Source organism: Canis lupus, chromosome 4 (genome assembly GCF_003254725.2).
Source record: "Canis lupus dingo isolate Sandy chromosome 4, ASM325472v2, whole genome shotgun sequence".
Taxonomy (NCBI): Eukaryota; Metazoa; Chordata; class Mammalia; order Carnivora; family Canidae; genus Canis; species Canis lupus.
Window position 1 is genome coordinate 71,022,154 of NC_064246.1, and position 23,538 is coordinate 71,045,691.

At 41.1% G+C, this 23,538-nt stretch overlaps 1 long non-coding RNA gene across 1 annotated transcript in view; it reads right to left on the reverse strand.

The window, feature by feature from the left end:
- The window catches only part of LOC112652815 (uncharacterized), a 106,775-nt gene that overhangs the window by 119 nt on the left and 83,118 nt on the right, over positions 1-23,538 (reverse strand). The gene's annotated exons all lie outside the window — the stretch shown is intronic.

Below are 23,538 nucleotides of genomic sequence, written 5' to 3' on the forward strand. Positions count from 1 at the left end.
GAAGCAAAATCTAGAATCAGAAAGAGTATCCTCACAGAACTTCTGAAGCCAGTGATTTTACAAAACACCAAAAACCTAACTGCCCAGTAAGTGAAATAACTTTCAAAGTCCTCTGGTAGTCTTCAGAGTGGTCTAGAGCAGTGGTTTTTAAACTGGTGTCTGTGAACCCCAGGTGGGGTCTCTGAGACCTTTTCATGGAGTCTTTTCATGGTTAACACTATTAAGGTGATAATTAGGTGTCATTTTTGCCTTTTTGATTTGCATGAGTCATGAGTATAGGGTGGAGATTTCCAGAGGCTGCATGTCATGTCATATCACAACAATGCAGGAGCAGGTGGGAGAACCCAGCTCTCTTCTACTAAACCTGATGCTAAAGAAATGTGCAGAAATAAGAAACAATGTCATTGTCACTAACTTTTTATTTTGAGAAACATAGTTATTTTTCACTAAAATATACTATTTACATGTACATGTAAGGGGTTTACTTAACTACTTTTTAAATATTTTGAAAATTTCTCAGTTTTAATTTTTATGACCGTAAATATCAGCAGTTATACCCATGTAAACAAAAGCTCTTTGCTGTCTTCAATAACAGTTAAGAGTGTAAGAGGTCCTGGCACAAAAAAAAAAAAAAAAAAAAAAGCTTTGGACCATTATTACTCTAGGACCTTGTTCTCAAAATGTGGTCCATGGACCAGCAGCATTGGCCTTGTTCTCAAAGTATGGTTCACAGACCGGAATCTTGATGCCACATCAGACCTATTGAATCAGAATGTGCATTTTCGCAAACTCTCCAGGTGATTTTGTGCACAATTAGGTTGAAAAGCACTAGAATATAGCTTTTACTTATTCAGTCAATCCTAATCCGGATACCATACAATGATGTAAAATGTAGACTCTTTGAATTCCATCTTAACTACTCCTTAGCTGAATAAAGTTAGGCAAAATCCACAGCCACATTGTGCCTCAGTTTCCTCATCTGTAAAGTGGGGGAAAATAACAATACCTAGCTCACAGAGTCATTATGGAGATAGATGAACTAACATATGTAAAGGTGTAGAATGATGCATGGGCTATAATAAGCATTCTGTAAATACTGAGTGCTTAGTGGAGTTTCCTAAAATTCTAGTTGCTATTTCTCCTTCAGGGAGTGTACAGATCAGTGAGAAGACAGATTCCCAGCAACTGCCATACAGTGAAGCCACCAGTGGACTCCTTATGTGTTCAAAAAGGCAGTGGGAGCCCCGGGCCTGCCCTAGGAAGCAAAGGATTTTACTTGAAACTCCAAGGATGATAGGCATTTTCAAATGAACAAGTATGGAGTAGAAAGTAGCAAGGGAAGAGGCAGAGAAGCCAGGGAGAATGTGATATGATTGAGGTACCATTTTCCTTCCCATAAGTCTTCGAGTTCCACATATGAGGAAACTGAGGTTCAAAGAGCTTCAGTAAGTGGCCCAACATCACTGGGCTAGTAAGAGAAACGGTCAGGTTCCAGACAGAGGCAGATGGGCTCCCAAACCCATGTAATTTTCTACTATGTGAAACAGCCTCTGTCCATGATGACAACACTCAGAGATTTCTGAAATTTGTTCTATGGCTAATAAGTGACCTATGTGTCCAAATGTTCTAGGTCCTCTATTTGGTGGGTGCTGGGCTCTATATGCCTCCCTAAATCAAATCTATTCATTGTGCTGTTCAAATCTGGATGGAGTCCAATCAGGAAGGGTTTATTTGCCAGACAGAGGAATCCAGAGATCACCCTGTAAACTATGAGGGAGCCCTGGAGATTTTGCAGGGAAGCAGTGATACTCTAATTTCAAGATTATAAAATTTGGTCCATTGGATGTTGTGGCAAATTACATTCATGCAAAATGATATCATGATGAAGATCTTCTAGGAAGGCAAGAAAAAAATACCTCAAAGAACAGGAAACATGAGCTAGACCCTGCTAAAAGTGCACCAGCATCCACAAGCCGAGGGCTTGGGCACTTTTCTCAAAGGAGAGCTGAACTGAGGAAGACTCTTGGTTAAAGTCTACTTGGGGATCTGGGGTTTAAATTGATCCTTATACTTCTGACCATGGTGCCTATGGTGGTACTCGGCGGGGGGGGGTGGGGGGTGGAGAGCATTAAGATGGGCTATATCTGCACACGTTCCTTTCCTCTTTCTCCATGGAACTGTGACTGAACCAGTTGGAAAGCCTCAGGAAAAGCCTTTGGCTGCCCCTCCACAGCCTGATCCCACACCTTTCACCCTTCAGAGCAAACTGAAAGGGACCTTCCCTCATGTAACTTCCATTAGTGGCCGCCCAAAGGGATAGGGCCTCCCCCACTGGCTCTGAAGGGGCAGTTGTCCAACCACATAAAAAGGAAGCAAATCAACACATTTGGGTAAGTAAAGTAAGGAGGAAATACCCATATTAAAGGCAAAACTATAGGGACATTAAAAAGATTAGCGGTGGTCAGGGGCCGTGGTGGGTGGAAGGGATACAAGGGGCACAATGTATTTATGGGGAAGATAGAACTATTTTCTATACTGACTGTGGTTACCCAATTGTGTGTGTCAACTTTTCTTAGAGCTGTTTACTATATGTAAATTATACCTCAATTTGCCTGACTTTTTAAAGCTTGCATTATTATTTCTTTTCTATTTGTAAATTTGCTCTCTGTATTTCCTTCACATTCTCTCATAGTTAATATTTCTTGCATGCTTAGTATTTGTCAGGTACAAAGCTAAATGTTTAATGTTATATTAAACCATTTCAAATTGCAATTTTCATTGGTCAAGAGATGGTCTCAAATCAGCTATTTCATGTGCTTTAAACTTAATATTTACCACAACCCTTAATAAATACCACAATAAAAAAAAAACACAATATTTACCAATGAAGATACTATTATTATCTTCATTTCGGGGTACAGAATGAGGCTCAGGGTTGTTAAGTAATTTCCCCCAAACACAGTGAAGAGTAAAGCCAGTTCCAAAAAATATATGTGCTTATGGAACAAAGTGGCAAAACAGTTTCCAAAGGAAAAAAAAAAAAAAAAAAAAGACTCATTCACAATACCATCACCCAAAGTGATAACATCTTGGTGTATTTTCATCAAGTATTTTCCTAAGCATTCAACAAAAATTATTCTGATGCTTTTTTTTTTAATAATTGAAGAAGAGAGATACAGACATTAGATAACTACAGTGGAGTTATAAATGAAGATTTTTGTCTTATTTCAGCTTGCCGGGCATTTTGATAATTGAAAATCAGTTTAATGCTATTTTCCGCACTAACAGTTTTAATTTTTACAATTCATCTTCTCCTCTCCTCACTTTCTACCCCTTAATGGTGGAGTCAACGTCACATATTTAAGATGGCTATTGATAATTATCGTGAGTTTCCAATGCAACGGTAGCACTTAGAAAGAGCCTGAAAATACAGGTGTCCATGTAACTAATTACCACATGAATTTATCTCAAGGGCCTCCTTATCATCTCCCTCCTGTGAGTCATTGATAACTTGCCCGCTCCAGATGAATTCACTGTGTCAGAAATAGAGAAAGAGCATTGTAGAGTTAATTCCAGCTGCCAGAGAAGCTCAATAAGCCCCCAAGAAGCTTTTGAGAAATCAAAAAACTCTTAAAAAGGTCTTTAAAAGTAGTTTTTCATGTTTGGCCCAACAGAGTGATAATGCTTCTTTAAAGATAGCGGGCGTATGAGCCAATCAATACACTATTAAGATACTGACAGCACTGAGATAGGATTACATGGTGAAGAAATTGTGAAACCTTTAACTTTTCATTTTCAGCCAGAAGAATTGAGGGAAGTGGCTTTTTTAAATTTATTTTTATCTGAATAGCCTTAGGTAATACAATTTTTTCATTTCAGATCAGGAAGTTCACCCTCGGTCCACATATAACCAAGGGACCAAGTTAACTCCAAATCTTTTTTGTAATGTGACTTTATCCCCAAGTCTGGTACAGCTTCCTGGTTTGGTGGGAAATTACAACTACTTAACTCATCAAGACTTTTTCCAATTATTGCCCTTATTCCATTATTGAAACAATAGAAGCTTAGCCAGATTAATTTACAAAGTAATCTGGTTGCACTCACACATTAATTTGAGGTCTGAAACACTTCCTGAGTAGAAGTCCGTGGTCTATGAGAGATTTTTAAGGCTGGAAGGATCTGTCGAAGTCATTGTATTCCACTCCTAATTTTATAGATAATAAAACAGAGACCTGGAGAAGTTGACTTAAGACCACACAGATGGATGGAGAATAGTGGAGTTCAAAATCATCCTAAAACCCCAACCCATAGAAGAGACTAATGACTTTCTGCACTAGGTATACCTTCGTCATTACTTTGGGGAGCTTTAAAAACCCCTGAAGCCTAAACTGCACCTCAAATTAATTAAATTAGACTCTCTGAAATAGGACCCAGGCATCAGAGTTTTTTTTAAACTTTTGAGGAAAGCCTGATGTTCGTTCTCCCAAGTGCAGGGAACCATTGGGTAGAGCCTCTTCCTATTTTGAGTTGTTCTTTTTTTTTTTTTTTAAGATTTTATTTATTTATTTATTCATGAGACACACACAGAAAGAGAGAGAGGCAGAGACACAGGCAGAGGGAGAAGCAGGCTCCATGCAGGGAGCCTGATGTGGGACTCGATTCCAGGACTCCAGGATCACGCCCCGGGCAGAAGGCAGGCGCCAAACTGCTGAGCCACCCAGGGATCCAGAGTTGTTCCTTTTTTATTTTTATTTATCTATTTTTTTTAATATTTATTTATGATAGTCACACACAGAGAGAGAGAGAGGCAGAGACATAGGCAGAGGGAGAAGCAGGCTCCATGCACCGGGAGCCCGACGTGGGATTCGATCCCGGGTCTCCAGGATCGCGCCCTGGGCCAAAGGCAGGCGCCAAAGTGCTGCGCAACCCAGGGATCCCTTGTTCCTTTTTTAAAGTCAGAGTATCCTCATTATTAGAAGCATTGGACATGCATGCTTTTGAACATACTCCAGGTCAAATTTTGTCCTTTCAATTTTAATGACATGTGGAAGTCATTAGTACTATTTTACAAATATTTTTAGCTCTCTATATTCCAAGTACTTGGTAGGATTACACTTCCTGGCCCCTTGTGATTGAGTGGGGCATGTGACCCATGTTGGTGAATGAGTTGAGAACAAACATTACTTTGGGCTGAAGCACTTAATTGCTGGTCCAAACCCTTCAACATTCTGATTCTGTCTGTCACAATAATTAACCATGTTCCACAGAGTGGCAATTCTGTAATCCTGAGTCCCTGAGTGAAGTCAACACTCACAATGGATATGTTGCAAGGGTGAAAAATAGATCTGGGTGTTTTTTTTTTTAAGCCACTGAGATTTTGAGGTTGTGTGTTGCCACAGGATAACCTAACCCATCTTGAAAGATTCACTAAATAATCTTAAAGTTAGTATTATAGGAAAAAGAATTTTTTTAAAACATTTTTTATTATTTATTTATTTATGATAGTCACACACAGAGAGAGAGAGAGAGGCAGAGACAGACACAGGCAGAGGTAGAAGCAGGCTCCATGCACCGGGAGCCCGACATGGGATTCGATCCCGGTTCTCCAGGATCGCGCCCCGGGTCAAAGGCAGGCGCCAAACCGCTGCGCCACCCAGGGATCCCAAGAAATTATTTTTTAAATTAATTTTTCTCCCCCAAAATCAGTATTTAAGATTTCATTGTTTTCCCCTTTTCTACTGAGAATGGATCTTAAATATTTAATCTCAAACTCAAATTTTTGAAAGTCTTGCCTTGTTCCCAACACCAATAGTGTTATTTCCATGTATCATCAAAAGTCAACTAAAAGAATCACACAGAAGATTTCCAGATGTTCAGAAATGAAAAGCTATCTTTAAGAGACTTTACATCTTTTCGACACACATATGAGGGTTTCTCCTAACAGTACTACTGTTGTAATATTTACCAGTGGACTCACACTTGAACTTATGTTTGTCGTTTTACACTATTAAGTTGTTGCTTTAAAGTTGTTTAGAATTTTAAAAGTCTCCAATGGGGCCACTTGTTTGCTATTAGAATCCAAACAATTATATGACTTATGACCCAAGAAACTGGCAGACAATCACTCTGGGGCCTGGAGAGAAGACCTTTAACTTACTTCTTGAGCTCAAATCTTGATATTCTTATTCCTGAATATAATATCTGCCTCCTTTTTTCTTCTCTAGATATTTTGGTAATAACAGAGATCCACTGGAGCCCATGTATAAGAAGGGACTGTCTTGGAAGAAAGGCTCCAACTCAACCTGTAGGTGGAAGAGGCAAAATGCACCAGCACCATCTATGGGCTTAATCCAGCCAAGATGGTATCTTAGGATGGGGAGAAATACATTATGGGTTACTGAAGGTCAGAGCCGTGGGGATAATGGCTAAGAAAAGGCTGCAGAGACACCACACCAGTTCTAATCACCCCTCGCCAATTAATAGTAAGCGAACTTCCCATGCAGCCAAACACAACTGAGAGAACAATCCAGCATTGTAAGGGTGAAGTGGGGGTGAATCTGTTGACCTAATAATGAGCTTCTTCCTCTTCTAACACGTATGCATCTATGACTAGCACTGGAGCCTTGTTACACTGTGCTATAGTGATGGGCCTCTAACTCAGGGTGGTCCTTCAAAGGCTTCTTTGACCCCGCAGGTCTCATTTTATGTAGTTGATGAAACAGATCTATTTCCAACATTTCCCTTCATTTCTTTGATTCCTCTGGGAAATTCTTTCCCACCCCTAGTAACCAATCCTGCAGGCTCCACCACTTCAAGAGTAAAAAAATGTGAAGAAAAGAGGTGTATTATGAAGCAGTCAAGAACTTTCTAAGAATGCTATTTTTCTCTGAAGAGGGAATACATTTCTATTGACTGAAAGTTAAAATCTGCAGTTTGCTCCAAAAATATGATCCATCAGTGGTGACTGGGAAGTTACTGGAGTATAGAGGAGAGACTATCACGTTTGGAAAATGAAGGGCTTCAGATTCAACCAATTCTGCAACTGTGAGAAAATGACATATACTTCCAGACTTCAGGTTTCTTATCCTGTAAAATGGGGTAAAAATAAACCTACTGTAACTTAGCTACTGCATTGGGGTCCATTTGGATAATATAGTTTTCAAAACTTAGGCTTAATATTGTTATTGATATAAGGGTATCTGAAGGTTTAATCATAATCACTAATGAAAATGGGTTTTGAGAAGCAATAAAAGGAAATATTATGATGATGGCTGTTTATTTTTAAAATTCCAAAATTGATAAAGTTCTGGAAAAGTATGTTAGTTTTAATAAATACTCTGATTCTATTACTGCCACCCTAATAGGATGTGCACATTTCAGGGGTGTCATCTAGTATTTAATAAGTAGTCCATACTTCAGAGGCTGTAAGCACTTCAGCTATCTTTTCCCTGATCCACACCAGAGATTTTGCTAAGTAGAAAAATATATATTAGTAATGGGTTTGCATTGCCAAAAATACTTAATATACGTGGATTGGTTAGTGCAGAGGTCAGAAAACCTGTTTTAAAGAGGTTTGATGTTATCTCTGTTTTTGCAGGTAAATGGCCTCTGTCACAATACACTCAACTCTGCCATTGTAACACAAAAATGAGCCACAGACAATATGTGAACGAACTGGCATGACTGTGTTCCAATAAAACTTTATTTAGAGGCACAGACCACATTTGGCCTATATGCCATAGTTTGTCAACTGCTAAGCTAGAATAGCATAGAAACACTGCCTGTCCTTGAATGGAAATCACTTAAGGATAAAAATTTCTTCACTCCTTAGACTGTTTCACAAGGTTGAGTTCTAAAATAGTCCCAAGCCCACCGCTGGCTTGGGGATTCAGTTACCTGATGGCAACTACAAGGTTAACAGCCCTGTTTCTACTATGTTATGGCATTTGCCCCAAATGTGCCATTTAAATGGGGAGTAATTGGAGTATTTAAAAGGGCAAAGACCTGAAGTCACTGCATGCTCTCACGCCTACTTGTCAATAACTGTGTGGCAGCCTAATCTGTCTGAGTCTTGCTTTTCTTACTTGCAGCATGATGACAGGCTTGGAGATCTGTAGTCCTCACCTACCTCTGATGATGGATATACATCTAACATGAATAAAAGAACCCCAAAACTCTATGCTGCCAAATTGGCTTAGAACAGTTCACAACAGAAGAAGAAAACAGACAGAAAGGAGACAGTATCACCAATTAAGGGAAGAAGAACTGATTCTAGAGAAAGGCAAAGGGCAAGCAAATAGCCCTGCTTCGTGAAGTCCTAACAGCACAGTCTTCCGTGTCATTCAGAACCCAGTCTTTCAGTCAAAGATGACATTATCTCTGCATGTCTTTGTGGCTGGAGAGACCACCCCCAGATTTAACAGCCCTTTCAACTCAGTGGAAGACAGTTCTTTGACTTGGGGCAGCAATTACTTTTACAAAGGTTATTATTGTTGGCAACTTTGCTGGTATGTGCTTAGAAAGATCTCCTCCTTTCCAGCTGTTGGTCACCGAGCAGAATTTCCAACAACCCTTTTATAGGGCTTGTAAGGATTAAGTGGAACAAAGTATGGAGGCCTGGCTTTTAGTAAACACTCTATAAATGTGAGGTGTTTATTATCACCTCCCAAATATCAAATATAATGAGGCTTATGTCCCACAGAGACCTTGGACTTTTTTTTTTTAAGTCCCTGGTCTTCCCCTTCTGACTCTGTTCACAGAACCCTATAATCTTAGGACAGAAAAGGGCATTCAAGACCATCTAACAAAATTCCTTCATTTAATTTTGAAAACCTGATCCCTGATTGGTGACAAAGTTTGAGGAATTTCCTTATCTATACATCCCCATATGGAGAAATAAGCCACATTAATACTTAAAGCAGGCTTTAAAGTTATGTAGCCAACAAAAGGGAACAAGAACACATTCATCTATTTCAACCAAAACATGGGTCAAAAAATAGGTAAAAACTACAGGAAAATAAAATATGGAGTAACTTTGTTAATAGTTCAACTTACTGTAATATAAATATTTCAAATAAAAATACTCTTTCCTTCTTCCTCTAGGACTGAGGAGCCATCCATTTCATGAAATAATTTCTGAAAGCATCATGCAAAGTTCATTCAGTCAACAAATTCTCATAAAATACCTACATTATTAGGTTTTCCTTATAATGTTAGGACTAATTATAAATGCACAACTCTCAAAACTGTATCTCCAGTCATAATCAGCCTCTCTCTTTGCATTTCCATTTCCCCAGTTGTAAAGCAATGACCTGGACTTCATTCATTCAATGAATATTCTTTGGGCTCCTATTCAGGGTTAGTCATAGTTCTGAGCCTAGCACATGCAGCAGTGAACAAGGCAGACATGCCACTGCTCTTATGGAGGTGATGTTCTGATGAACTTTCCATAGTGAGTAGTCCTTTGTCTAAACATGTCAAAACCTAAATTCGTTTTGATTCCATAAACAGTCATTAAGTTTGTACCATTTCCCAGCATTTTCACATGCATCCTCTCTTTCTCCCCAACAACAACCCTATAAAGTGATCATTGCTAACCTAATTTGTCCAAAGTCCCACAGTTCTAGTAAGTGCTGGAACCAGAACTCAAACATAGATCTTCTAATTTCACCCCATGTGGGGTCAATCTCAGTCTCTCTCTCTCTCTCCCCACATTTGTACAGTGATCTTTTCCAGGTAGTTGTCCTTCCCCAACCTGTGCATTTGCTAGGACCTTCAACCAGGCTGGCCTGAATTCTAAATGTCGCTGGCCTACCCTCTCATTCCTCTCATTCTTCCCCCCTCCTCTAAGGCCCACCATCTCTGCATCTTGTAAATTTGCAATCTCTAGGTCTAGGCTATTGTATCAGTTTGGCCCAGAGAGGCCAAACAGGCTGCTGGCTCGGTGCATCACGGGAACTCTCTGGAGGAAGTTTTCCCTAGTGGAGGAGTCCAACACTGGTCAATGGAAAGACATTATTATGTAACTGTAGTCCTTCCATTATTATGTAACTGTAGTCTTCCTATCAGGTTAAAAAATGCCTCTATCTTCTGCTTCTCAGTATTTGGTTAATAGGCACTCTCACATGCACAAAATGGCATTAAGAGGACAATCTATTCACGGGAACATCGAAATAGCAAAAGACTGAAAACCACTGAAAGGTCTATGAACAGGGACTGGTTAAACAGAACACAGTACATTGGTAAAATGAAATAATACACAGAAAATGGAGGAAGTTCCCTATGTATTGATATACAAAAATCTTCTAGACAATGTTAAGTTTAAAAAAAAAAAGATTCTAGGGCAACCAGAGTGGCTCAGTGGTGTAGTGCCGCCTTCGGCCAGGGTCTGATCCTGCAGACCCCATTTGAGTCCCATGTTGGGCTCCCTGCATGGAGCCTGCTTCTCCCTCTGCCTGTGTCTCTGCCTCTCCCTCTCTCTCTCTCATGAATAAATAAATAAAATCTTAAAAAAAAAAGATTCTAAAGAGTATTTATAGTATAATATTACATTTGTGTGGAAAATGAATATATACATGTTTATTTAAATACGCATAGAATACTTTTGAAATGACATACGGATGACTCTTGAGCAACACAGGTTTGAACATTTATACGTGGATTTGTTTTTTTTTTAATAAATCCGGTACAGTACATGTATTTTCTCTTCTTTATGATTTTCTTAATAACATTTTTTTCTAGCTTACTTTATTGTAAAAATACAGTATATAACAATACAGCATACAAAATATGGGTTAAGCTACTGCTATCAGTAAGCCTTCTGGTCACAGTAGGCTATTAGTAGTTAGGTTTTTGGAGTCAAAGTTACACTTGGATTTTCAACTCCATGGTGGGCGGAGGTCAGCCCTAACTGCCTTGTTGTTCAAGGGACAGCTTATATAGGAAATGGGTAACAGTGGTGGCTTTTAGAGAGGGAAACTAGGTTTCTAGAAAGCAAGGGAGAAAGAAAGACTTTTTTCACTAGATGATCTTTTATGTTGCTTGGACATTATAAGCATTATATTATCTATTCAACAATAAATTAAATTATTTTTAAAATTTAAAAATGAGATGCCCCAAAGAGATTTGGGCAGCTCAAGAACAAAGCCAATTTTAAGAGTGTTAGATGCTTCCTGAGGCTCAAGTGTTGAACCTAGGAATGCTTGTTAATGGTGTTTTGTTTGTCCATATGCCTCCACAAAAGGCGAGAAGTCAAACAGTATCGGTGCATTAGCTACTGATAAATAGACTGAGGTTTAAGAAGAATTGCATATGCTACAAATGTGATTTGAATTTCTATAACCATCAACCTCATTAGATTTATAAACCCATTGCTCTCCAGTAATGTACAAGTGAATACTTAGAACATCATTAGAAGCCCATTAAAATAGAACCACGGAAAAATATTTTCTGGTTAAACAAACCAGGAAAAGCAAAGGAAAAAAAAAAAAAAAAAAGCAATTTACAGCTGAACTTATAACCAGAAGCATATGCTTGGCCACTGGCAGTCAATCTCCTAAGTCATTTAATTACTGAATCTGATGACCACATCAAAATTTCTTTTTGTTTTAAAACCAACTTTAAAAAATAAATACATATTTTTTAGATGCCATGGCTTCTGCATTGAAAGAAGCATCAATCTGAAAAGAAAACGAGAGAATGCTGTTGAGTGTTCTACAGCCCCCTGCTCCAAGCCCCCTGGGGCAAGAGCCGGTTAGCTGTCTTTTCATGAGACTGCGGTGTATGTAGGCAGATGCGACCCCACACCAGCGTTAGGGACAAGCGCCAGTTCCATTGTGCCCCTTCCCAGCCTGGACTTGGCTATGGATGTAGGGGAACTCAGTCTAAGAATGCTGGGGAGCGAAGTGCTTTCTTTCTGGTGGGGTGCAGAGAGCCCTCACTGAGGACCTCAGAGGTGAAAGCCCAGGAGCTGGCTGCCTGCCAGTTAGATGCAGAAAACTTCCAGAATGTTAACATCAACTTGAACATCAACGTGAACTTCCTCCCTACTTATACTACGAGAGCGTACCAGGTGTAGGCTGATCGCTGAAACAAGCCGTTCACATCTGTTATCTTGCACCCCTATGGCAGTTTGATGTGAACTGTGGGAGAAGCCTGCTCTGAGAGTCATCTGGGACCACAGGGTCCTTCTATCTTGTGACCCCACCACCACCCAGGCCAGAGACTCAAATGTTTTCATGTGATGGAACCCACTTGGCAGCCTGATGAAGCTTAAGGACCATCCCCACCTCACTGCCAGGGAGGCTGGGACAGGCAGCCCCACTGGGTGTCCAGGAGGAAAGGGCAAGGGTCTGAGGAGGGATTACACAATCTCTACCACAGGAGACATGGTGATTCAAGAGGGTGCAAGAAAGTCCTGAAATTGCGCATGCTGTAAGTTTCAGAAAGGAAACTGTCTCCTACAAACAAGACTCTTTTCTAGATACTTCCATTTTAAGGGAAATGGTTTCTTTTTTTTTAAGATTTTATTTATTGATTGATGAGAGACACAGAGAAAGAGAGGCAGAGACACAGGCAGAGGGAGAAGCAGACTCCATGCAGGGAGCCCCATGTAGGACTTGATCCCGGGTCCCTAGGATCATGCCCTGAGCTGAAGGCAGACACTCAACTGCTGAGCCACCCAGGCGTCCCAAGGGAAATGGTTTCAAACAAACTTTTTTTTAGAAAAGAATTTATCCCAAATTTGGTAATTTAGATACCAAGAAACCATTTTAGAATCTGAGTCCTAGGACAACAGTTCAGCCTCTGAAGACTGGTTCAGTTAGGGTTGTCCAATGCTTCCTGCCCCCCTTGGGCTGCCAGGTCTCCTTTTGGTGCTCCTGACCTGCCTGGGACTTTGGCAACACCTAATGGTTTTTATTTCTTTCTTTATGTATTTGAGAGACAGAGAAAGAGAGAGGGAGGGAGAGAGGGCACACAAGTGGGAGGAGGGATAGAGAGAGGGAGACAAGCAGACTCTAAGCTGAGTACGGACCCCCGCTCAGGCTCTATCCCAGGATCCTGAAATCACCACATTCTGCCGAAATCAAGAGTGAGAGGCTCAACCAACTGAGCCACCTAAGCACCCTCTAATGGTTTAAGTGAAAGAAAATGTGAGGATCACAGAACAGAGTGGACCACAGTTGTTTCAAAGACTGAATCTGAAGCTTTTATTTTATTCTCACAATGGGGAAAAAGATGTGCTTTTAGTCAAACTCTTTTGCATTCTGAATGTTCAGTGATTCCCTCTATCGTGGACAGAGTGTGATTCTGACCTCAGGAATATTTATGCATACAGCTAGGGCCAACACCTAAGAATGGCCATCTGCTCTGGGCATTAGGATTTCAGTCCCCAATTAGCCCGCATTAAAACGTCGGGGCTTCATCCTGCAGCAAACACACTTGCTCAGTTGCCAGTAGACAGACCCTGTGTCCTGCCTCTTCTCGGCCCCCAGTGATTCTCCCCATTTTCCTGGGCACTGGAAGACAGACTTCAGCAAATCTATCCACAAGTTTGTTTTCACAATTTCCAAAGCTGGTGCATCTTCCACAACCCTGACAAATTATAAACCAAAAGAATTAACAGGGAAACTGTGATGAAGGCCTGCAAGGGATGTGGGCTGGCTTCACTGGGAATCAGCAGCCTTCAGCCTCAAATCAGTATTTGGAGCCATTCAAGAGCCTGCTGCCAGCGAGGGGCTCACTCAGCTGAGGCTGACTTCTCCCCTCCTGTGTGATGACACACATGGAAAGGGACAGAGTGGCCTCTGGGAAAACCACCTCATTCTGTTCCCAGACTGCAGAGAGACGCCAAAGATTTGGACACGTGCGTGATAGCTGTGGACCCTATCTATTCTCAGAAAGCGTTTAATTCTCCAACCATGCTCTTCTGAAATGATATCAGCATCAACCCTTACTAATGAGCCCCCTGACATGGGGTTTCTGCTGGAGAGTAGAAGGAATCACAGCCTCCATAGCACCAGCATTGATTGATAGCATTATTTATTCCATTGCAGCAGTGTCCAGAATAATACAAAGAATGAGAGAGTTTTATTCTTTGAATCCTTCTGGGAATTCAAATACCAGCTTATTCAGAATTCTTTGGCAAACCAAAGAAACCCCCGTAAAGGCTAAATGGATTTCACTTAATTATATACTTATTTATTTTATAACTCTATTATCTGTATACCTATAGGTTTTACTTAATAACTATATGGTTGCCTGTTACTAAGTTCAGAGCCTACAAATCATTCCAATAACATTTTTTCAGAAACTTTAGTGGAAATATTTTCTTAATTCTGCATCAAGTAGGCGATGTTTGCAGACAGGGAGCCTCATTTTCCCTGAAGTCATTAGAAAGCACGGCAGACTTATATTTTAAATATGTATGAAGCATATATGTTGAGCACACACAGAATATGCTGTACCAAACCCAACTCAGACTGTCCTGGATTTGGAACTTAGGTCAAGGTCAAATACCTGTGCCTCGTGTCTGGGGCCGGCCAAGGGTGGTAGGTGCACAGTGCCTGGCTGTGTGTCATCTGGACTGGCCGTCTCACTAACTAGCATGAAGCAATACTGTGTAAATAGCCAATTCCCAATTACTCAGGAGCTCTTGTTCAGCCATTGAATTATCCCAAACCTCTGCTCTGTTTTCCTTCTCCCCTCATCAGGATTAGCCCCAGAAGGTGATGATGTAATCTGCGATTTTACCTCTTTACAAAAGTTTCGGTGGGGCATATAGAAGAATCTATTGGGGGTGGGGGAGACAGAGCGAGCTGTTAGCTATTTATTGTGATTATTTTTGCTGAAATCGATGCGTTGCTATAGCCAGTAATCAAATGTTTCCCATATGTGCAAAACAATTCCCAGTCCTCAAAGTACTTTCTTTCTCTCTGCACCTCCTTTTCTCTCTCTCTCTTTGTTGGCCCACTTCCTTCCAAGACACAGAGGTGCTACAAATCAACAAATTCAACATCTCCTTTTCATTTCATTGAGCATTTAGGTATGCTCACATACACTTTCTAATTTGTCCTTATATAAAATAAAGATTTCTTTATTTTTCTAACGAGGCAGTGGAGGATCAGAGATGCTAAGGAACCTGTCCAAGGCCACATAGCTAATAAATAGCTGAGATTAGATTCAAATGCAGGTTTTGTGATTCAGACACTGTTGACTTCTGTCCACCAGGGCTGCTCCACCTCAAATAGCATATTCTTCAATGTGAGCTGCTGGCTAATGGTAAGGGGCCAGGCCTAGGTTACAGAGCACTCACCATCCATTGAGAGTCTGGAAATAATTCAGAGATGTAGAAATGAGACAAAAAAGCAAATGCAGAAGGGAGCAAGTATGTTGTTCCCTTCGGCTTGGGTGGAGTAGGGAAAGTCGAGGCAGAAATCTACATGGTGAACAGATATTCTCTGGACTTGACAAAAATCCTACGCTAAAGACCACTGTCCCTTGACATTTGCAAGTTTTGAGGAATACTCTATTCCTGACCTTCCAAAACCTGCAAACTTACAGGTGCTTATTTATGAGATTATGGGCTTAAAAAAATATCTACAAGATGAAATGAAAGTAATTAGATGGGATCATATCAATTACCCAGCCTTGTGTTGGGCACATAGCAGACGCTTGGAATGAGAGCGGCTGCTACTGCTGTTGCGGGTGTTAGAATGAGTCTGCTTTTCTCCTGATTATGAAACAGCTGAGCTATATTTCTTTACTTTGCCTCTGATACAATACATATAACACTTGGTCTGAAATTGTAGATCTCATTATTAAAGATAAGTGCAGTGATGGATGGTGATAACCGAGTCAGCCTTCATACCAAGTCCACTTTGATCTAGAATACGCTATAATCCCAATGCTTGGACACTCCCACAGGGTTGCTACTAAATATATAACTGGATTATTAGAGAAGTATGACTACACAGCCAGAGAGAGTCAATGAGCTATGCCAAAGAGTTTATTTTCTTTCCTCCCTCCTTCCTCCTTCCCCTGCTTGTCTGCCCCCAACCAGGAAGGCTTACAGTATGTCACACTTAAATACCTGGAAAGATAAAACAGAGAGCATCTGTGAGCAGTAATCAGATTTGTTTACAGTGGTTTAGTTGGTGTTTTGTTTCTCAATCCTGTCATTGTTTGATGATTGCTGTCCCCATTGGGATTTAAGGGTTGAAAGCCACTCCCCACAAATCTTCCCCATGCCTGAATTTCCTCGCTGGGGATTTCTTTTGGGAACTGTCTTCTCTTTTCCCAGAACTCTCTTTAAAAAGGCCAACAGTCCTGGGAAAAGTGACACTTGAGCCCATGCAGCTTGGGATAGAAAAGTTTATTGGATGTTTTCTTTTTTGACCTGAGTTATCCAAGTACTTCGAGAAGGTTGAGCAAAGGAATGAGGAGGTGAAGAGAGAGTGAAGAATGTTGGGGAGGGAGAACTTCTAAAGATAAGCATTATTTACCTCACCATTTGCTCAGGACCAATCTTAGCTCCGAGTTCATTAACTCTGCAATGCAAACACCTTCCGGTAACACCAGCCTGAACCTCTGATCCTCCTGCAGACCAGCTGACCTCTCCAAACAGGCTTTCCATGAGGATTATCACAAGTGGCTCCAGCCAAACTCTTCCATCTTCCCACACTAAGTCCACCAGCCTGCCACCTCTACGCCTGCTCAGGCTGTGGCCGCTCCCATCAGTCCCAAGTTGTCCTGTTCCTATGAAACACCCAGCCTCCATTTGTGCCCTGGATCTGTCCTCCTTCGCTGTCTCAAGAGCTTTGCTTCTGTGGTTCTTTTACCTCCTCCACCTTCTTTTTCCTCTATTCATTTATTCTCCATTTATGTAAATACACTGTCCTCTTTCAGCTCTCCTCTGTGGCTTCCTTTGCAGCTCCATCTTTTCTACCAGTTCTCCAGACAGACTGTCTACTGCCTCTACTCACTTCACTTTCCTAACTGCCCTTCTCCCAGACCTCATCCAGCCCCAAGACTTCAAGCACCATCCCAATGCTGCCAATGTTCATATCCACATTTCCAGCCTCCACGCATCTCTTCAACCCCACACTTAGCCTCCCTTGGACCTGATGTACCTGAGTGGGGGACTAATGGGTTCTGAAAAAAGAACTATTGATTTCGGCATCTCCCCAGCCCCAAGTTACTCCTCCCTCCATCTTAACCATCTCGGTAAGACGCTCTATTTTCCAACCAGGAAATCAAGGAAAAAAGCTAAGAGAACACTTTTTTTTTTCTCCCCATGGCAAATCCCATGGGAGATCCTGTCACCTCTCCCTCCATAACATATCCCAAATCTATCCGGTTATCTTTATCTCCCACACTGCCACCTTTGTCCACACCATTACCATGTTTTTCCTAAAATAACCTCCTACAGGCTTCCAGGTTCCACATCTGTCTATACAACCCATGCTTCATGATGTCAGAATTATCTTTATAAGGGATGCCTGGGTGGCTCAGTGGTTGAGCATCTCTCTACCTTTGGTTCAGGGAGTGATCCCAGATTCCCGGGATCGAGTCCCGCATCGGGTTCCTTGCATGGAACCTGCTTCTCCTCCTTCTGCCTGTGTCTCTGCCTTTCTTTCTGTGTCTCTCATGAACAAATAAATAAATAAAATCTTTAAGAAAAAAAAGAATTATCTTTATCAGATATAAGTAGCACCATCTCTTCTCTTAAAAGCCCCAAATAGTTTCCCATTGTACTTAGAATAAAATCAACTCTGTATTTTGACAACCAGGGCTGCCATAAAAATACCCTAAATGGATATAAAGGAAAAACACCTAACTCAGCAACCGAAGTATAGACAATAAGAGATTGTCCCAATGCTGACAGAGCAAAAATTGCCTGTCCCTTAACTCAGCCATTACAGCTGGGTGACACAGCTTACTTAATCACAGACTGCCTCATGTTCTATCTGGGCTTCCTCACATTGTGGAGGCTGGGTTCCTAGCGTAAGCATACTGGAAGGTGTGAATGCCAGGTGGTAGTGCTTTGTTTTTATGACCTAGCCTTGGCAGTCACAAAGTACCATTTCTACCATACTCTGTGGGTCTGAGCTATCACAAATTCCTGCCCAGATTCAAGGGGAGGAACCAAAGAACCCACATCTCAGATATAAAAGTGGCAGCCACATTATAAGAAGAATATGCGGGATATGATAGACAGATGAGTGTGGCCATTTCTGGGAAGGACAATCCGCTGTTCATGTGGTTATGGTGGTTATATTACCTTACATGGACAAGATTTCTTTTTTTGTTTTTTAAGATTTTATTTATTTATTCATGAGAGACACACACAGAAAGGCAGAGGGAGAAGCAGGCTCCCCACAGGGAGCCTGATGTGGGACTTGATCCTGGGACCATGGAATCACATCCTGAGCTAAAAGCAGATGCTCAACCACTGAGCCACCCAGCTGTCCCCAAGATTTCTTTAGTAAAGTTGTTCCTGGCTCATATCCTGGGAGTAAGAAAATGGTAAATTCTTTAGCATGACACACAGACTAGGTACTCTGCCTCCCAAACAAGTGTGAGAACTATTGGTGTTGCCCAATTGTTTGATGTTCTAATTGACGGACCAGAGGACTAAAGAGAGGACTGTGATCACCTATTGGGGGATTGCCTAAAGCACAGCTATTACCAGTCTCTTTCCCTCTCTGTCTGTCTTCAGGGGCCATTCCAGAGCAAATAAAATTAGAGTGTGATGCTAAAGGGAGATAGGGCAAGTACTGGGGTGACACTGACGTGTGGGATGGACTTAGAGGAAGTTTGGGGTTACTTAGGTTTCCCCTTGACATGAATCCAGAAGAGTTTTGTGTGGCTCTGGAAATGGAGCAAGTACAGGATGGGCAGAAAGGGACAGGGACTGGAAGGGGAAAGCAAGGCACTGTTTCTCAAAGTGTCACTGATAGACGAGCTGCATGAGAATCGGGATCACCTGGGGTGTTTGCCATGACTCAGGCTCCTGGGCCCCTCACCATCTGAATCAGAATCTCTGGGAGTGCGGGCCAAGAAGCTACCATATCACAGGCTTTCAGTGTGTTCTTATGCACACTAATATTTGAGAAGGACTGATATATATGATTAAACTAACTCTGGTTTATAAAATTGAGCCTGGCTCAGAACTATGAAACCAGCAAAGGGGGCATGAATATCTGTGTGTCACCAGGACGAAGCTCATCAAATACAATGGAAAGATACTCTAGCAATGAAAAAGAAATGAAGATTTAAGTTTTCCCCAAGATAAAAACATAATTTAGGGGAAGGGACTAATTAAATCTCAAAGATTTCAGTATGTAGCCTCAAAATGTGATTCAGCAGTATTTTACAGCCTAGTTGTCATTGTCTTTTTAAATAAATGCATCTTACCCAAAGGGTACAGTTTGACTTCAAAAACTCCCTCCATCTACTACTTCACAGAACTCAACAGGAGAAGGAACACATCTCTTTCTGTGACATTCAGCTGATCTGCACATGCAGGAGTCAGGAAGCACACATTTCCACAGAAGCCTGAACATGAAAGGCCAGAAGGCTATTTGTATTGGGGGCACTTATGATACAATCCCATTCTGCTTTGCCCCACCACCCAGCCATGGTTTCCATTAATATCTTCTCTGAAATCCTTCATCATCAATGGCTTATTGTTAAAAACTCTCTTCCTTAGCTTCAGGCCACTTTTACCAGAAGGCTCAGTGTCCCCCTGCCCCCAACCAAGCATTCCTTTTTTTCCTGACTACTAAAGAATTAACTTCCTGATGATACGCAACCATTTTAAGGATGTGGAGACTCTCTGTCCACACCAATGGGATTTGCTCCTTAGGTCTCACTGGGCTGGTAAGAGACCCTCGCTCATCTAATGAACACCCCAAAATGTTACAGAGACTCCCAGAGAGCTTTGCTCTAGGCAGCTAACAATCTCCATGGCAACAGCCATCCAACTGCTTAACTTTTCCAGATAAGTTTTCTCTCCCTGGGGAGTGCTGATGCTGGAGCCTATATTATTAGATCACACTTTGCTTTCTTATCCCACGTATATCATTTTAAAAGACATGTTTTTTAACTTTGTTTCTGAAAGCAAAATTGTTGTTCTTACTTGTGGATGTCTCTGCCTCCTCTTGACCCTGTCCCCTCTCCTCTGCACACCCCCCCCCCCAATATTGGTGGGCTGTGCATTGGCGGGCTATTAAACAGCTTTAACACAGTTGCACTTTGTCTGCTCCATATCTATGTTTTTGGCTTTCTGAGAGGAGGTATTGTGCTAGGCAGGACTATTTGATTGGAGAATTGTTTAGACTGTGGCAAGTAGAATAGCTAAATAGGATTTTTTATGGAGTTAAATTTCAAGGCAAAAAGAAGGCATCATTAATGCACAGAAAAGAAAAAATGAAAAAGTTGGCATAGATAGAACACTTAGGTCATAGTAAAACAAGAGTCAACACAGAGCTTCATCTCAGCTTCACTGAATTGGAATTTTAGCTTGGAAATGGAATCCAACTGCTCAACATTTCAGTCTGCAAAGAGGTAGAATCAGAAAAAATTTTTTAAAAAATATGCTCATGAGCATAAACCAAAACTTTCCTATCAGTACTTCTTAAAATCCAAAGTCTTCATTTCTTTATAATTCTTCCTCATGCTTGCCTTCATGTGGGTTCAGCCAGCAGAATGGCCTTTCTTTCTCCAAAGTTCTTTATCCAACTTACAGAGAGTAGAAGACATAAGCTTTATGTCAAAATGGCACCCAAATTCTAATGCTACGGTGAAGTAGATCTTAGTGGAAGAGAGATGTTGGATGAACTCAAACCGTCACTGGAGACAGAACAAGGCCATAAAATCTAATGAAATAAATGTGTGGCTGGGAACTGGAGACCAGGTTCTGAGCTTGACTCCTCCACTTTCTGGATGGTCTTCAGTGAACCTTTTAACTTATCTAGGTATGTGTTCTCATCTCTGAATAAGTTGAATGAATGCAAACTGCTTTAAAGCTCCAAATTTAGAAGTTACTACCACTCCAGAACTAATATTTCTTTTTACATTTCTGGTTCATCTTGCAGAGGAAACTAAGCATGGTTTTCTTAACCGCATGAGTGCTACAGGAAATCACTTGCCAGTATTATTAGAATGAATCAAAAAAATGGTTTGGTTCATCTCATTTTCATTTGCTGTCGAAAAGTCTGTGCTCCTCATGCTCAAAATGCTTCACATGGAAATAGCGGAGCTGCCCGCATAGCAACTTCATTTTATATGACGTCTTTCCTATACACTGAATATCCAAGCACTTTACAGAGCTTCTCTAAGTCACACAATTACGGAATAACAGAGACGGGGGGAAAGGAGATTGAGGAACATGTTAAGGAAGAAAAGACATGAAATGTGAATTTTTTCCTACATTTTTCATTTACATACTGATCTAAAGAAATTCTACCCTGACTAGAGAATAAGGTAAGCCTAAAAATCCCAACTGCCCAAGGGCTTTTTAGACATGACAGGACTTGTTCTCTTTGCTACTGCATGTATTCTGAATTCAAACAGCTAAGACAAAAATATTATTAATTTGAAAGCCCACATTTTCAAGTGGCTATGCTGCAGGTTCCAAAGTCTATAAGCTTAGAAACCTGGGTAGCATTTGGGTCTCTGAATCTCAAACCAGAACACATCAAAGTAACACTGGTGCATCAGGAAAAAAAAAAATTCGTAATAAAAACCTGGCCTCAAACCAGAGGTTTATTGAATATCAAAATGGTGCTTTTGTTAATAATTACTAACGGGTTGGATATACCAAGCACAGATGTTAACATGACAAACTTTTGGAAACAAGAAGCTCTCATGTCCTGATGGTCCAGATGCCAGAAATACGTCCTACCTTTAGACATGCATCTAGAAAGAGGTGACTACATCCCATGCCATGCCTGATGCTCATGCATTCTCCACATCATCAATAATTAGTGTAAATTAATTGCTTTAAATGATAACTACTGTATGATCATATGTATGTAAATTATTGTCATTATCAGCTCAGATAATTAATAATAAATTAATGGTGTGTACTGATGCTGCCACCTCCTTTCTTCAACACACTTGAGTTAATTTTGTCAAAAAGAAATAGCTATTTGACTTCTTTGATTATAAAAGCAATATATACTCAAAGAAAAAAAAGAAAGTAAGAAAAAGCAAGCAAGCAAAGCACATCGGAAGAAATAATATTTAGTCTACAAATCTTTCTCATCCTTCTAGATTTCTGAAATGTGTTAACCATATGTACTATTCATTTGGATTCCCTGAAACATAGAGTCCTGACTTGAGACTTTTCGGTGGAGGGGTCCCCTCCTCTCTGGCTCTGCCCAACAGGGAAGGGAGTTCCTATATTTTCAAAGCCCCTTATCCCTTTCTGGCCTAGAGCCTCTTTTGTCTCCTTTATACAACATGAGTTCAAGGTTGCATTCCATCTCTTCCTAGCCACTCAGCTTCTTGAGAGACCCCACTCCTTCCTGCCTTGACCCCAGAAGAGTTAGCCTTAAAAGGTTGACCTATGTGCCTTGTAAAAGTTGGTCAATCTCCTCAGCATATAGGTCAATCAAAGGTTAGAGAAAAAGAAAAGTCCACCACTTTGTCCAACTCCTAGGAGCACACTGCGTAAAGAGCATCCACACAGCCCTGGACAGAAGGGGATGGTACCTCGGGAGCTGGGTGAAGAGCTGGCTTGGTGGCCAGCATGCTTGGAGGAGGACCGTGAGCTGGCACAGGGTAGGCACTCGGCACATGCTCTCTGCTGCACTTAGTGCACGCTCATACCGTGGAGTCTCATCCACTGCTCAGACGCTGCCAGGCCTCCTAATGTGGCTGCCACTTGGCTTTGTCTATGCTGGTTACAAAGAAGTCCACCCACACTTTAGAATGACCTGTGGCTCATCTTAAAACAGACACCAGTTGTCTCTTCTAAGACAATGAAAAAAATCCTCCCACTTGTAAAATTATTCCACCCAAGGCCCACATGTGGTGAAAGTTGGCCAGTCTGAGCCAGCGAACTCTTCCACACATCAGATGTCCTACACCTTCAATCTAATGTGCAATCTGAAACTATTCTAAGAATGGGATGGGAAAAAAGCAAAAGGTTTATGCAGACAATACACCATGTTTACAATTCACATAATCCCTGTCACCCTCTCCATACATTTTTTTTCTGTGCCAATTTGAATCTTTTAAAAATTGCATTGATAAAACTGATGAAATGCTCAGCCTCTCCTTTGTACTTTCTCGTATTTAAAACTGGGCAGCCTGGTGGCTCAGGGGTTTAGTGCAGCCTTCAGCCCAGGCCCTGAACCTGGAGACCCGGGATCGAGTCCCAAGTCGGGCTCCCTGCATGGAGCCTGTCTCTCTCTGCCTCTCTCTCTCTCTCTGTCTCTCATGAATAAATAAATAAAATCTTAAAAAAAATAAAACTGGGTCTGACTTAGATTCAAAATTGAGTCCGAGTGATCAACATTTGTACCTGCT